The sequence below is a fragment of the Microcaecilia unicolor genome, chromosome 3 (assembly GCF_901765095.1).
Source record: "Microcaecilia unicolor chromosome 3, aMicUni1.1, whole genome shotgun sequence".
NCBI lineage: Eukaryota > Metazoa > Chordata > Amphibia > Gymnophiona > Siphonopidae > Microcaecilia > Microcaecilia unicolor.
Window position 1 is genome coordinate 257894118 of NC_044033.1, and position 17619 is coordinate 257911736.

The window sequence follows — 17619 nt, forward strand, 5'->3', positions numbered from 1 at the left end:
TCTTTGTTCTCTTTATTAGATACATGTTGCTCTTTTTCTCTGCTTCTTTTTTCTGTGCTTATTTCTCTTTCTTACATGCATGCTACTCTTTTACTCTGCTTCCCTTCTATCTCTGCTTCTTATTTCTTTTATTTTACATGCATGCTGCTCTTTCTTTACTCACATTTTGATCTTTTACTGAAATTCTTTTTTATTCCTTTTTATTTCTCTGTATTACACACGTTGCTTTTTTCTCTGTTTCTCTTCTATCTCTGCTTCTTATTTTCTTTATTACACACGTTTCTCCTTTACTGTTTCTCTTCTATCTCTGCTTCTCTTCTACTGTAATTCTATTTTATCCCTGCTTCTTTTCTTTATTACACATATTGTGCTATTTTGCTATAATTCTCTTCTATCTCTGTTTTTTATTTATTTTTATTAAACATATTTTACTCCCTCTACTATCTCTGCTTCTTATTTCTCTTTATTACACACATGTTGCTCTCTTATTCTGCTTCTCTTCTATCTCTGCTTCTTATTTCTTTTATTACACACATGTTGCTCTTTGACTTTAATTCTTTTCTGTCCCTGCTTCTTGTTTCTCTTTATTACACACATGTTGCTCTTTTACTTTGCTTCCCTTCTATCTCTGCATCTTATTTCTTTTTTTTTTTTTTTACATTCATGCTGCTCTTTCTTTACTCACATTTTGATCTTTTACTGTAATTCTTTTTTATTTCTTCTTATTTCTCTTTATTAGATACATGTTGCTCTTTTTCTCTGCTTTTCTTTCTTCTCTGCTTCTTATTTCTCTTTATTACACGCATGCTGACTTTTTACTCTGCTTTTCTTCTATCTCTGCTTCTCTTCTACTGTAATTCTATTTTATCCCTGCTTCTTCTTCTATATTACACACGCTGCTCTTTTACTCTACTTATCCATAACTTCTTCCTATTTCTGTTTTTTACACGTGTGCTGCTCTTTTTTTATATACATTTTTATCTTTTTCTGTAATTCCCTTCTATCCCTGATTCTTATTTCTGTTTTTTGCACGCGTGATGTTCTTTTTTATATACATTTTTATCTTTTTCTGTAATTCTCTTCTGTTCCTTCTTATTTCTCTTTTTTACCCACGTGCTTCTCTTTTACTCTCCTTCTCTTTTTATTATTCTGTATCAGTTGAACAATACTCCTATTTTTTTCTTAAAAATTTGAAATCTTATTTGTTTCATAAATGTTATGTGTTTGTATAGCTTGTTACAGCTTTCAATTAGTTCTATAACTATGGGTAAAGCTTTTTATAATTTTTGCTTATATATGGGCTATGAATTTACACCACTCTGATGGAATAGTGGTTTAGCAGTTTATAAATCCTAGAGAATAAAATAGAATTGTTGATTTTTCTTTTTTCTTTTTAGCATACAGCTTCTTTCCCTTTTTTGCCCTGATTTCCTACCTTTTTGTCTTCTTCCGTTTTGTTACTTTTTCCCCCAGGTTCATCTTTCACTCTCCCATCTCTTGCTTTTCTGTTTCTTTTTTCTTGCATAGATTTTTATGTTTATCTACTTTTGCTGCTTTTCTCTTTCTCTTATTCCTTTTTCTGTGGTTTGTATGTTTCTCTTTCATGTGCTCGTATTCCTTCAGTTTCATTTTCTTTATATGACAGCTTCTGCTTCTGTTTCCCTTCCATTAGTTTTTGATCCTTTCTTTTCTCCAATTCCTGCTTTTTCTGTATGAGATTCTCATTTTTTTTTATCACTGATTCATATCAGTTGGGCTGGTTCCTAATGTGCATGGGAAGGTCGTAGAACAACACAAAAGTGGAAGAATGAAACAGACTAAATGACACAGGTAAATATGAAGTAAGTGTTCCTCAAAAGTTTATTTGCCAAAAAACCCAATGATAATCCACAATATGGTAAAGAGGCAGCAAAAGTGACCTACACAGGCCATCTTGTCTCTTTGTGGATGATACCAAACTCTGTAATAGGGTGGACACCCTGGAGGGTGTGGATGGCATGAAGAAGGATCTAGGAAAGCTTGAAGGATGGTCCTATAATTGGCAACAGATTTAATGCTAAGAATTACAGGGTCATGCACTTGGGGTACAAGAATCCAAGGGAACAGTACAATATAGGGGGGGGGGGGTGAAGTGCTTCTGTATATGAAAGAAGAATGGGACTTGGGGACGATTGTGTCTGATGTCCTTAAGGTGGCCAAACGGGTAGAAAAGGTGATTGTCAAAGCCAGCATGATGCTTGGATGCATAAAGAGAGGGATGACCAGCAGGACAAAAGAGGCGATAGTGCCCTTGTATAAGTTTCTGGTGAGGCCCCATTTAGAGTACTGCGTGCAGTTCTGGAGACCGCCCCTACGGAAAGATATAAAAAGGATAGAGTCGGTCCAAAGGGCAGCAACAAAATTAATAAGCAGTCTCTGTCATAAAGCATAAAGGGACAGCTTAGGAACCTCAACATGTATACGCTGGAAGTGAGGCGAGAGAGAGGGGATATGATGGAGACGTTTAAATACTTCAGTGGCATCAATACACAGGAGGTGAGACGTTTTCAAATGGAGGAAAACTCTGGAATGAGGGGGGCATAAGATGAAGTTAAGAGGAAATATAGGAGGAATCTAAGAAAATACTCTTTCACCGAAAGGGTGGTAGATGTGTGGAATGGCCTCCCAGTGGAGGCTGAGGAGACGAGGACTGTGTCAGAATTTGAGAAAGCTTGGGACAGACATGTGGGATCCCTTAGGAAAGGAAGAGTTAGTGGTTACTGAGGATGGGCAGACTGGATTGGCCATTTGGCCCTTATTTGCCATCGTGTTTCTATGAACATGAAACCTCCAGCACAGCAGTTTGAGGACAGAGCCACAGTGCACAGAGACAAGGAACAAATTTAATTTGACGCAGTATGGTAAAACTAACATTTACAAATTGTCCAGGGTAGATGAAGGACCAGAGAGCTGCCCTACTCTGAGAAGCCATGCCAAATGCCGTCTGAAGGGATACACAAGGGGACGTACTCCTTTGGCATGCCCCTTTGGTGGGACGCATCAGAGCAAGGTTTCTCTGTTTTAAACCTGTTGCTTCCCTCTGTTTGACTTTCTTTTCTGTTACTGATTCAGATCTTTCTTTGTCTAATTATCTAAGTCAGTTTTTCTTGTTATCTGTTCTAAATCTTATAGTTCTGTCTCGTATTTTGCTTCTAACTCCATTTTTGATTTCTATCTTCTCATTTTTATTTACCATTTTTTTCTCCCAGTTTCCTATCAGTGTTTTTGCTATGCTGTTTAATTGGAAAATGTTTTTGTATCTTTCTGTTTCATAGTTGCTTCCTTCGTCCAGTTTCTATTCTTCCCTGTCATGCTTCTTATCTTCTTGTTACTGCTCCATTATCTCATTTTCCATTGTTTTCTGTTGCTTAGGCTTTTCTTTTCTCTGTCTTCTGTTGCCCGTTTTCTCTTCTTTTCTATGTCATTTTTATATCTTGTCTCCCAGATTCTTTTCTATTATTACTTCATATATTTTTCTTGTCTGAACATCTTGACTCCCAGTATCTTCTGATTTTCTGTGCGCTGTTTAAATATTTTGATTCCTGCCACAATGTTCCAGGTTACACTTACTGTGTTCTACTATTTACTGATGTGTTTGGCTTATTTTGAATTTTTAAAATTGTTCTATAATTCTATACAACATGTAATGAAACTCATAACCACTGTTTTCTTCTATGGAAGGAAGTCAAGTAATAATGTTGCATACTTTAATTTTGAATTTTAGTGCTGCCAGTGTTAAAAAGTATCTGGAGTTGTCGCAGCTATGTGACTGATATGGAAATTGCTGTTTTAGTATGTAACATGTTGAATGATTAACAGTAACATATTAAGTGATGGGCCAACAAGATAAACTCCTAGCATAAGGAATAATGTGATACTACATACGTGTACTTGATCTTCATTTGTCCCGCCATTTTCAGGGCACAAAACTGTAGAAGGTCTGCCCGGCCCTGGCCTTGTTCTCCAACTAGTGAAATTATCCTCGAAGCCCCACTCCAGCCCATCCAAATCTGTCCAGCCACGATCAGGGTACTAATTTGCTTTAATAACATGCATTGATATATTTAGTAAACGGCCCCTAATCTTAATTCATTGAAAGGTGGAAAATGTAGGAATGACGTAATTTTATCACATGCTGGTATCCTTTTTCTTTAAAAATGTGTGCAATATACTTATGAACTGTTGGAGACCTTTCACTTGTGAGAAAATATCCTATAGTATTATCATTATTTGGGATATTTCATTTCAGTGTTTTTCTGTACAGCTTTAAACCCAATATGCTTCACCTGAATAATGAAAACAGGGTACTTGCAATAGAAAAATACTTTGTGCCTCCCCCAAAAAACTATTTCTCCAGGTCTACCAGTCCTAGCAATGAGACTGGTGTAAAACTCCAGTGAAATTCCCAAAGCTTTTTAGAAAGGCCCAATGAAGCATCTGACTCTGATCTCAGTTTCCTGGTAGTGAGGTGTATAGAATAGATACGCGAATCAAAAGTGCACTGAAGGATGAGGGAACAATGAATAGATCCAAGGAAAATCCCTTACTAGTCTGGACCTAATGCTCTCCTGGCCTTGTTATAAAAAAATTGTATAGCAGCTGCATAAAGAGGTAATGCAAACTGATACATTTAGAAATAGCTAAGTGTACATTAATACAGGAAGAAGCTGGAGATGGATCTTCATGTGCATAATTATATAACATGGGATCAGTTTACAACAGGCCACTGAGTATCAGATCACCAGAACTTCTTATAGTCAGATGTTTGTTGAGCCCACCTTACGCTACTGGGCTTGTGGTATGAATTTTTTTCATAAATCTGGTCAAATGAGAAGCTCTACTATGAAGATCTGAAAGCCTTCCTAATCCTTCAGAACTGACAAATTTCATAATTTTATTTATTTACAGCATTTATATCCCACAATTTCCCACCCATGGGCAGGCCCAATGTGGCTTACAACAATCTACATAAAAGCACAGCATGTCAGGGGTCAAACAATTAATGTCCTAGAAGTATAATGGGGAAAAGGCAAAGCCAGGTAAAGTAAAAGAGAAAGAGCAGCGGTGAGTAATGTGACACCGGGTAAGACAGATCAGAAGGTAGAGATGCCTGGTGGGAGTGAGGCATACGCTTTGCCAAGTAGAAAGGTCTTGAGGCGCTTTTTGAAAGTAGGGTGATCAGTAATAAGTTTCACTAGTTTAGGCAGTTCATTCCAGAGATGAGCGCTAGAGTAGGAGAAAGTTGATGCATAGGTGCTTTTGTATTTAAGTCCATTATATACTGGGTAATGGAGGTTTAAGTACGTTCGTGAGGATCTGAGGGAGCTCCTTGGTGGCAAGTTGATTAGGGTGTCTATGTATGTAGGGGCTTTACCATAGATGATTTTATGCACCAGAGCGCAAATTTTAAAAGTGGCTTGGGTTAGAATTTCCTACCATCCATTGGCTTTTGGCTTATCAAGGTATTTTTTTCTCGTCATGTGACTGCTGTACTTTACCTACCCAGTGTCACACACAGATTGATGTTTAGATCTCGTGGTCCAAAACTAGTTCGAATACAGTGGAGCCAGATTCTATATATGCACGTTAAATTGGGCGTGTGCCCAGTTTACATGTGTATAACGAGTAACGAGCCAATCAGTGCTGATAATTGTGTGATAACAGCTGATTATCAGCACTAATTGACAATAATTAGAATTTACATGATGTGTGCGTAAATCCTAACTTGTGTACATATTTGGGGTTGTGAATAGGGGCATTCTCAAATGTTATGTGTGTTGATATAGAATACGGCCAAACTGCGCTTAACTGGTCATAGCCGGCCTAATTTCAGTTTATGCCTCAGGCTGATTCTATAAAGGACACATACTCTTCACAGAATCGTGCTAAGCGTGTGAAATTTGCCACATGGGAATTGATTATCCATGCAACTGTAATGTCTTCTAAATTAGACTTTATCTCTATACATGAAGGGAAGATTTCAAAGCCTGAATGCAGGCAAAAAATTTGCACATCCCACTCCTAGTGTGTCCCTATTAATATGATGAATCCCAGGGACTTGTTGCAGTCATATAACCAGATTGCATTTTCTGAACATCTTTATTCCATTAAAAAAAAAACCACATAAAACACTGCTTTAAAGTCCATGGGTACTTTATTTGGGGAGGAGGGGAGGGGGGGTCTCAAAGTGTGTACATATTTGTGCTTTGAAATGTAATACAAATACCTGTGAACAATTTGAAAGCTGCCCCCGTGACGACTGTATGAAGATTGCATGTAACTTATTGTAAACCAAAGACAGTGGCATAAAACAGTTTATTAATGCTGGACGATCACTATATAATGTCTCAATAAAAGTTTAAATTTTTTTGAATGAAAAATATATAAAATATTTAAAAATATTCAGCAGTATACATTGGTGACATTTCCATAATTACACATGCTCAGTTAGGTACATTTAGTTTTCACAAAACGTGGCATTTGAAATTGATGGGAAGATGCTTAAATGATTAAAATCTGTTTTTAATCGCTACAGAAGGAGAAGGACCCCAATCTTTTGACTACTGTCTTTTCTTCATGTTCAATTGTGAAGCGCTGCGTACGACTGGTAGTGCTGTAGAAATGATTTGTAGTAGTAGTAGTACTACAGGTTGGGGTCTTCCAAGCATATGTTGTGCAGCTGTTTCAATGTGGCTTAATTACTTGATTTAATTTTTGTTTTATGTTTCTCTTTATTATGTCACACTCCGCTCTTGATACTGTGGACTTTATTTTAAGCTTTATTTTTCTTTTTTTGGTTTTTGGTCTTGCCTGTTTTTTTAGGCAATTGTTAGTTTTTCCTGTTCAGCTCATGTTTCGCTTCAAGTTGTGCACTTGTATGATTAACATGTTTGAATTTCATAAATAAAATTTTTAAAAAGTCTACGCGTGTCTTTGAGCTGATGTAAAACCTGACATGGACATTTTTCCTCTTCTCCTATGGGAGTACATGCATTCCGAGCCATGCCTACACTAACTTCCCTTAATCCAGTGGTTGCCACTTCCAGTTCTGAAGGGCCACCAACAGCTCAGGTTTCCAGGATATTCCTAATGAATATGTATTAAAGGGTCTGCATATGATGGACGTAGATTGGTGTTAACCTTTCCAGCCTTAAATCTGGCTCTTCATTTCTCTCTTTTTCCATATACTCATACTTATTTTCTCCTTCCCCTCCCCTATTCTCCTTCCCATTACTCTTTTTTTTTTTCTAGGCTTTCTCTCCCTTGGTCCTCTTGTCGCTCATTTTCCTGTCGCTCGTCCTCACTGTTCAACCCCCTTCATCTCTCAGTTCTCTTCCTAGTACCACCTTTTCTCTCTTCCTCCTCGGTGTCTTCTCTTCTTTTCATCGCTCTCTCTCTGCTCTCCTTTCCTGCTCTATAACGTTCTATCTCATATGGATCAGAAGGACATTCATGGTGGGTTGGGGGGACTGAGAACTGTGAGAGCCATCAGCTATATAGGAAGGCTGTTTCCCCACCTCCTCTTTTGATGATATCCCATCAGAGCATCAAAAAGGAGATGGGGCAGGGACACAGCAAAGCTGTCTGCTAAGAGGTGCCTGACCTTTTCTCCTAACCTGGAAGCCATGGGGGAGGGGGGAGAGAAAAGACACCAGTTGTAATGCAATCCAGATGCTCAGTGCCCAGATATTCTGAAACATTACAAACTGGGCAGTCCAGTCAAAAACTGGTAACTAGCTGGGGCAGAACAGGCCCTAAAGGTCAGAAATCGGGGCTTGAACAGGGCAGGCTTGAGCTGTTGAGATCAGGCTATGTAACTTACCTTGTTCTTTGTTACCAATTTTCTTTCTCTGTCTTTCTTCTGGACAGAACTGTACTTCTCTAGCAAAGGAAAGGATTCATTGGAGTTGGAAGATTTTACAGTTCCTCAAAAACAGCATTTCTAGGCTGACCGTTTAAGAAAGTAATGTGGTCTGAAATGTTGCTGTGATTTGGGTGAAAGTTTGAAAAAGTAGGGTAATTCCCTATCTGAGCAACTCATGAAACTTGGGTGGCATTGGGATTTGGCCATAAATCGGATTTCTTAGAGGCATGTTTAAGCTAAGGGGAAGAAATAACACACATATGTAGTATGTTCAAATTTATGCATGTTATTTTGAAGTGAAATTTTAGCCACAGAAAGAGGAGGTAGAAAGTCTATCAGGTGTTTGAACCTCTGGACATTTTGATGAGACAGGTTCCTCATCGCATTGGATGTGGTATAAATTCATTACCTGGAAATTCCCCCCCCCCCCCCCTCCACATGTTGAATTTTACTTGTGTTGCAAAATGAAGGGGGGGTGAACAGCATGAAGCCATTAAGTAGTGAGTGGCCATTTCATACGAACTATACGACTGGTCAGGCCTTGGATCCAAAATTCAAAATCTTCTCTTCAATCCAGACTTCTTGAAAGAATGGAATTCCAAACACAAAAAGGAGCTATTATATCAGATCCAAACATTTGATGAATCTTCAAAGTGCCTGCTCTAGCCTACACAATAGGGACAATAGACTTTTGGCCTGTAGCAGGAATTGACGTTTCTGTTTTAGAGCTTGCTTTCATGGTATATCTGGATTATTTGACAGAATTGTCTCTGTGTGGCAGGTTCAGGAAGGTGGCAAGTGTATTTCTTTATAAATGACTCGACACAACGTTGTGTTTCGGCCTGGCAGCCTGCATCAGGAGTCTTATGTCTTAAGGAAAGACTGATGGTCTAATTTTACATTTAGGTTGAAAAACAGAAGGCTTGAAATAGCAACATAAAGTTGGTCAAACCGTAAGGCACTGGAATAAGCACTGATGCAATAGTGTGTGGAGAACTCAAAGGATCCCACGGGGCAGCAAACGGAGATAAAAGAAGTGGGAAAAGTAAACCAGGATTATCCAAAGAACTGGGACCAAACAAATAATTAATAATAAAATCAACACAGTTTATTAATGTTTCCTTAGAAATGACTCGACACAACGTTGTGTTTCGGCCTGGCAGCCTGCATCAGGAGTCTTATGTCTTAAGGAAAGACTGATGGTCTAATTTTACATGCTCAGTGTGCGGTGGCGGCTAAGAATGCAAATAGAAGGTTAGATATTATTAGGAAAGGAATGGAAAACAAAAATGAGGATATTATAATGCCCTTGTATCGCTCCATGGTGTTACTGCACCTCGTATACTATCTGCAATTCTGGTCACCACATCTCAAAACTTCAGGCGGGTGGACCCAGGCCCATCCCCCCCTACCTGTTACACTTGTGGTGGTATATGTTGAACCCTCCAGAACCCCCCAAAACCCACTGTACCCACATGTAGGAGCCCCCTTCACCCCTTAGAGCTATGGTAGTGGTGTAGAGTTGTGGGGAGTGGGTTTTGCGGGGATTTGGGGGGGGGCTCAGTACCCAAGGTAGGGGAGCTATGCACCTGGGAGCTATTTTTATTTATTAGAAGTGCCCCCTAGGGTGCCCGGTTGGTGTCCTGGCATGTGAGGGGGGCCAGTGCACTACAAATGCTGGCTCCTCCCATGACCAAATGCCTTGGATTTGGCTGGGTTTGAGATCACCGGCATTAGTTTCCATTATCTGCAAAAGCCGATGCCGGCCATCTCAAACCCGGCCAGCTCTGACATTTGGCTGGGCCCAACCGTATTAGCGAAGAAAAAGATGGCCGGCTGGCTCCGCCCACTTAGAGCCAGCCCCGGAGATGGCCGCCCATAGAGATGGCCGCCGCCGATCGATTATGCCCCTCCATATAACCTTTCCTCTCCTTAACCCCCACTATACTTTAAACACATGTACCTTTATTCGACCACAATTATCACCTTTGTATTTGTTTCTCTACCGGTCTTGGCGAATGCCTTTACGGTACTATGTAAGCCACATTGAGCCTGCAAATAGGTTGGAAAATGTGGGATACAAATGTAACAAATAAATAAAAAAGATATAGTGGAATTAGAAAAGGTACAGAGAAGGGCGACAAAAATGATAAAGTGAATGGGATGACTTCCTTATGAAACGGGTGTTAGCAAGGTTTTCCTTGGCTCCCCTGCAGCCACCCATGTCCAGCGACCCTCCTTTTCCCCTGCGCCCACTGCAGCCACCTATGTCCAGCGACCCCCCCTGCCCCCCTGCAGCCACTCATGTCCAGTGACCCTCCTCTCTCCCCTGCCCCCCCTGCAGCCACCCATGTCCAGCGACCCTCCTCTCTCCCCTGCCCCCCCTCCTGCCACCCATGTCCAGCGACCCTCCTCTCTCCCCTGCCCCCCTTCCAGCCACCCATGTTCAGCTACCCTCCTCTGGACATGGATCAGCTGTGAGGCATGTTTTTTTCCCCCCTGGGTTCTGAAGTTGACATCATAATGGCTACGGTGATGTCAGCCTGATCTACGGAGCCTAGCAGACCAACTCGGAATGAGCCACAGTGCCAGGCAAGTCAGAACATTGGAGGTGAGAATTATTATATAGGATGAGTGGAGTAGAATGGGTTGAAGTGAATCGCTTGTTTGCTCTTTCCAAAAATACTAGGACTAGGGGGCACTCAATGAAGCTACAAAGCAGTAAATTTAAAACAAATTATAGAAAATATTTCTTCACTCAACATATAATTAAACTCTGGAATTCGTTGCCAGAGAATGTAGAAAAGCAGTTAGCTTAGCGGGGTTTAAAAAAAGGTTTGGATTGCTTCCTAAAAGAAAAGTCCAAAGACCATTATTAAAATGGACTTGGGGAAAATCCGCTGCTTATTTCTAGAATAAGCAGCATAAAATGTATTGTACTGTTCTGGGATCTTGCCAAGTACTTGCGACCTCGATTGGCCACTGTTTGGAACAGGATGCTGGGCATGATGGACTTTCGGTCTATCCCAGTATAACAATACTTATGTACTTATATAAAATAACCTGTTCCTTAACATATTGAAAATGCGACCATACCATGCCTCTGTGGTTATGTTCCACTAATAAGTTAAACAAGTAGCTGGCTTTCTTGAAAGGATTATATAAATTTTGGATGTACGACTAGGGATCCAAACATATATTTATTTATTTATTCAATATCACAATCAGTACAGCCACAGAACAACCTTTTAGGGTGGATAGTGTTCACAATGAGCTCCTTTTATTATTGACCAGAATAGAGGTAAGAGTTTTCAGTTTTGGCACAGTATAAATCATCACAAGAACAAAATATAAGAAAACCAATGGACTGCATTAGGGGTTTATAGACCATCTAGTTATGTTTAAACAAATGAAATCTGTATGAAAGAAAATATTTATTTTGATTTTGATTTATAAAACCACTTGCTCTAAAACATGTTCAAAACAGAATAACCCACTTGTGTATCTAAAATGTAAACTTCTACAAAACAGATGAAGATGTGATTCCATGTGCCCCAATGAAAGGAAAGTTTAATTTTACTTCCATTTAATTTGAATACATTCCATCATAAGGCTTTCTAAGGTGGATTACAACAGTTAGGATTAACCCATCAGGAAACAGGATATCCTCACTTAAATTTGGCCAGCTGTATTGTATACAGCGTATTTCTTTATTTAGATTTTAGTGTAGAAAAATAAGCACAAAATACAGAATTTAAAATTACCGTTTTTACCAGCTGTAATAATTTGTTAACTGTTTTAGTGATATTTATTGTTATTTAATGATATTTATTGCTATAATGTGGGAAGGTTTTACATAAATTAAAAAGCTGTCCAATAAGTAAAAAAATAAAATAATAATATTTTGTCCTCCACCTTTTACAACACTGCTTTCCAATTGCAGAAAGAACATGATGGCGTGGAACCTCGCGCGCGCACTCAGCATCGTGTTTAGGTCTCCTCTCCACTGCCTACGCCGAAACCTCACATCAGAGGGTGTAGCAGTAGAGGTCTTCACATCTTATGACACAGGGTGTGTCAGTAGGTGTCGAAGCACGCAACTGAGGTAGGAGGTTCTGCGGGGTTCTTTTTCTTTCTTTCTTCTAGTAAAATAGTAGACGGCACTGGAGGTAAAGACCTTGTCCGTCCAGTCTGCCCAACAAAATAAACTCATAGTATGTTCTGTATTTTTGTGTTACCGGGGTTTTTGGTTTGTTTATTTTTTTAATATTGTTGGTCGGGGCGTAGGAGTTGGCTTTCACCATTGAGCGGTCTCTGCTTTATCTACGCTCTAGGACCAGGGTCTAGAAAAGAAACAAAAGTTTGGGCTGTAGCACACTCCCCTTTCTCCTTCTCCTCGGCCCGGTATTTGCCCCTGTTCCTCGGGGGACTTGCTGAGCCTCAGGTGGGGGATTGGGGATAAATGTTGAATTTGGGGGGAAGCTGAGGTAAAGGGTAAAAAATATATTTTATATATCTACGGGGACGAGGGTGGGGACGTGGAAGCGCTCATCCAAAAAAACTAGGTAGAGAACAGACCAGTGGAGTAAGCATGAGGATAAATTTATGTTTTATTTATTGATCGATTGATGGAGTTGTGAGAGTGAGGAGGAAGCTTTTTGATAGAATGCAGTGGAAGATGGAGAAGGGAGCGTTTTGATTGGCTGTCTGATATGCAGCAGGAGCTTTTGATTGGCTGTAAGGCGTGTGCCTAAAGTGGAAAAAGTCTGGTGCTAAGCGGATTTTGTCCTGTGCTACATTGTTACTTAAGCATTTAAGAAGGGAAAGCTGTGTTTTATCCAGTCCTGTGTGAGAAGGGCAGAAAAAACAGCAAAGTTAGTTGACTGTGTGTATGAATAAATAAAGTGTGTGAAAGAGAGAGTGTTTAATTGAATGGATTTGAATGAAAGGGGAGTGCAATTCTGGATTTATTGCATTAGAAAATAAATGAAACCGAGAGAGAAGAGCGGTGCTGTGTCAGATGTGTTTGAATTTGTTAAAATAAAAAAAAATGGGTGCTTGATGACTTAAGGCAGGACACAGGCAGTTTCTGATATAAAAATATAATTGAGCAGCTGGTTAGGCTGATGAGTTAGAATAGAAATTACCTTAACAAAAGTAAGTCTTATACTAATATATATTGAACAAAACTGCTTGAAGTCAATAGCTGAGATAAGAGCTTAGAAATAGGTAAAAGCTGGATCAACTGGATTAGTAATATGTAGTAATGTGGCCTTGAAGGTTTTTGCCAATGATGAGGAACAGATCGCTTTGGCTCATTAGACCTGGGGGTCTTGAGTGCCTTGAGGCTTTTCCTTCTTTCAATGGACAATTGAGTATTTATCTTCTGCTATCATTGTTAAGTGTGGATCTTTTAGTGAGAGGTACTTCTTAGTAATATGTATGACATGAATAATTGGTGAGGTGTATAGATAATTGAGTGTGGATTTTGTGAAAGTTGGGTAAAGACTATGTATGAAAGCTGTAACTGGTTCTTTAGTGAATTATAGAGGGGTTTTCTTTGTAAATATAAGTGGAATCTTTTAGACTACTGCTTTCAGTGCCAATAGCAAGATCATTTTTTTGTAATGCGCTGAAATATTTGCTTAAGCAAATTAGAAAATAAAGGAAAATTAGGGATTAAAAATTTTCCTTTTTCTTTCTATGGAAGCTAGGTTTACAGTATTGTCTGTATCCAGCTTGAATGAGGAGAACTCAGTTACTTTACACTCATTAAAGAGGGAGACAGATTCCCTTCTCTTGTTCAGTTTTAAAGGTAGGATATTAAGTTTTGGTTTTAGAGTGGAGGAGAAGCCTAATGATCAAAGCAGTGGAACTAGGGAAACCAGGTTTGATTCCCACTTTAGCTCCTTGTGACCCTGGACAAGTCATTACTTAACTCAATTGCCCCAGGTTAAAAAAAAAATTCTTAAATTGTAAGTACTTGTATATAATAAATGAGTTGCTCTGATTGTACCACAGAAAGGTGGTGTATCAAGTCCCTTCCTCTGAGAAGAACTGGACTGGGTCTGCACTTTAGAGTTAAGGTGCCCACTGCATCTTGAAGAAAGATGTGACCAAAAGAAAGAAGAAGATTCCAGCCAAGATAGGTAAAAAAAAAGAAGAAGAAAAGAGTGATAAAATACACTAACACAACAATAGTACTTTCGCACTGCTACAAGCAAGAAATTCTGAGCCGTTCACATATCAAAAAGAAACCAGAACACAATCCTGGGAATTAAAAAAAAATTCAAATTAAGTAATACACAATAACAATCAGATTTAACAAATAATATATTTCTTTAAAAAAACAATGCAGACATTTATCATTCAGAAATTTATGATCCTCAAAGAAACAAAATAAAAGTAAAGAAAACTCATGTTATGTTAAATTTTCCTGCCGGGATCCTTATCTAGATCCACCAAAAAATCCAGCTTAAAAAAAGAGGCGGTGTTTTATATCTCTATCCCACCTCTCAGTTACAAACTATGAATTTTGGCATAAAGAGTGTAAGCCCATTGTGACAGGAATTCATGTTAAATAATACAGAAGTTTAAATTCCAGCAGAAGTATTGGGCATAAGTCATGTCTTATTTTTTTTATGTTTTTTATTGATGATAATTCCAACAGAACAAGAAAAACTTTTTCTTAAGCAGCATCCTACGTGACACAAGTATCAATCTATTTACATCAAATGGCTGTATTTATATCATCAAACTTTTTCTCATTCCCCCACCCCCACCCTTCCCAACTTCTCCAGGTAGTTTAACTGTCCAATCATTAACCATTCAGTACCCTGCTACGTGCCAGTGGGGTTAGTGTCTCTAGGAATGGCATCCAACATTGCAAAAACTGGTCCCCCTTTGGGGAAGCCAAATCTGGTATGTCCTTTGGGCATAAGTCATGTCTTTAAGACACTTTCTGTATCCGACCTCTCAGGTAGACTATGAATTTTGACCTGAAGACTGTGTGCCCACTTTGACTGGAATTCATACTAAATAATAGAAAAGTTGGAACTCCATTAAAAATATTGGGCATAAGCCCTAACTTTAGGACACTTGCTATGCTGCCTTGAACTGGATGGCCTGCCACGACGGAATGGGGATTATAGTTTTCCATAGGTGCGTTTCGATTTCATTGTATTCTCTCTATATTTCAGGCATCTATTGTGTATGGCCAGTATGCATAAAGGTAAGGGAGAAGAGGAGATTCACGCTTCTAGACCATCTGATTAACAGACAGCAGGACATGAAAAGCACATTGACCGTGTGTTTCAACCGATGTGATGTAGCAAGGATACGGAGTGGTGTCTCATTATCTTACTCTGCCCGTAGGAGTTTCCTTCTAAATAAGCCCTTGAGGCAGAAATACGGTAGGACATGTTCTGTATCCGACCTCTCAGTTATAGTCTAAGAATTTTGACCTAAAGATTGGGAGCCCATTGTGAATGGAATTCATGTCAATTAATACTGAAGTTCGAATTGCAGCAAAAGTATTTGGGCGTGAGCCATGTCTCTCCTCAAGTCGCTTCACTGGCTCCCGATCCACTACCGTATACAGTTCAAGCTTCTCCTATTGACCTTCAAGTGCACTCAATCTGCAGCCCCCCATTACCTCTCTACCCTCCTCTCCCCATATGTTCCCACCCGTAACCTCCACTCTCAGGACAAATCACTCCTTTCTGTACCCTTCTCCACCACCGCTAACTCCAGACTCCGCCCCTTCTGCTTCGCATCACTTTATGCCTGGAACAGACTTCCTGAGCCCATACGCCATGCACCCTCCCTGCCCATTTTCAAGTCCTTACTCAAGGCCCATCTCTTCTCCCTTGCTTTTGGTGCCTAACCACCTTCCCATTCCTGATACCTACACTGACTACATAGTTTTTACCTTTAGATTGTAAGCTCTCTTGAGCAGGGACTGTCCTTCCCCATGTTTAAACTTGTACAGCGCTGCGTAACCCTGGCAGCGCTATAGAAATGCTAAGTAGTAGTAGTAGTAGTCTTTAAGATACTTGCTATGCTGCTGGGAACCAGATGCTCTGCCATGAAAGGATGGGGTCTATCATTTTCTGTAGGTGCGTTTTGATTTCATTGTGTTCTCTCTATATTTCAGGCATGTATTGTGTATGGCCGGTATGCATAAAGGTAAGGGAGAGGAGGAGATTCATGCTTGACCATCTGATTAAGAGACAGCAGGACGTGAAAAGCATATTGATCGTATGTTTCAGCAGGTAACCAAAGTGACTTACTATGCTCATGGGAGTGTCATTCTACATTAGATCTTGAGGCCGAAATGCGGTAGGTCTACTGATTGATATAGGTTGTGCTCTCGTCCCTAGTGGAAATTAAGTGGGAATGAGATATGAAGGGTTTGTTGTGAATCAACTTCGGCTGGATTTTGCAGGACAATGAGATGTTCGTGATAAGCGAGCAGGGATAATCGGATTCATCTACCTTATTCTCCCATGGCACTGTGCTGTCCGGTTCTTTGTAACATTTCTTGCAGGCCTTTCTCTTGTGATGAAATTGATCTCAGAGGTAACGTTAAAGCTGGTGTGGATCTACATGAGGCTGCTTTGCATTAGAAATGTCCGAATTGGACAGGGGCATTGTCGCCGACATTTTTTATGGGTCTAATTAGTAGCTAGTTTTGCATGAGGTAATCAATAGGAATAAAACAAAATAAAACTTGGAAAATAAAATAAGATGATACCTTTTTTTATTGGACATAACTTAATACATTCTTTGATTAGCTTTCGAAGGTTGCCCTTCTTCGTCAGATTAGAAATAAACAAATGTTGGTAGATGACAGTATATATAAGTGAAACACCAAAGCATTTCAGTGACAGTCTAACAGGATGGGGGTGGATAGGTGAGAGACAGGGACGCCCATCTTTTTTTTTGATAATACGGTTTGTGTCGGGCAAATGCATCAGATTTGTGTGGATTAGAGCTGGGCGGTATCGTTTTTCAGCGATAATGGAAACCGAAGGCGCCCAGCTCAAAAACAAACAAATCCAAGGCATTGGGTCATGGGAGGGGCCAGGATTCAAAGTGCACTGGTCCCCCTCACATGCCAGGACACCAACCGGGCACCCTAGGGGGCACTTGTAAAAAGTTTAAAAAAAAAGTAAAATACGTCCAAGTCCATAGCTCCCTTCCTTTGGGTGCTGAGCCCCTCAAATACCCCCAAAACCCACTGCCCACAACTCTACACCATTACCATAGCCCTAAGGGGTGAAGGAAGCCACCTACATGTGGGTACAGTGGGTTTTGGGGGCGGTTTGGAGGGCTCCCATTTACCAGCACAAGTGTAACAGGTAGGGGGGGGATGGGCCTGGTCCACCTGCCTGAAGTCCACTGCACCCACTAACAACTGCTCCAGGGACCTGCATACTGCTGTGATGGAGCTGGGTATAACATTTGAGGCTGGCATACAGGCTGGAAAAAAAGGTTTTTAAAGTTCTTTTTTTTTTTTGGTGGGAGGGGGTTAGTGACCACTGGGGGAGTCCGGGGAGGTCATCCCCGATCCCCTCCGGTGGTCATCTGGGCAGTTGGGGCACTTTTTGGGGACTTGTTCGTGAAAAAAAAGGGTCCAAAAAAAGTGACCCAAAATCGCGGTAAAACCGCCTTTTTTTTTTTCGATTATCGGCCAAAGGCAGCCATCTCTCCTC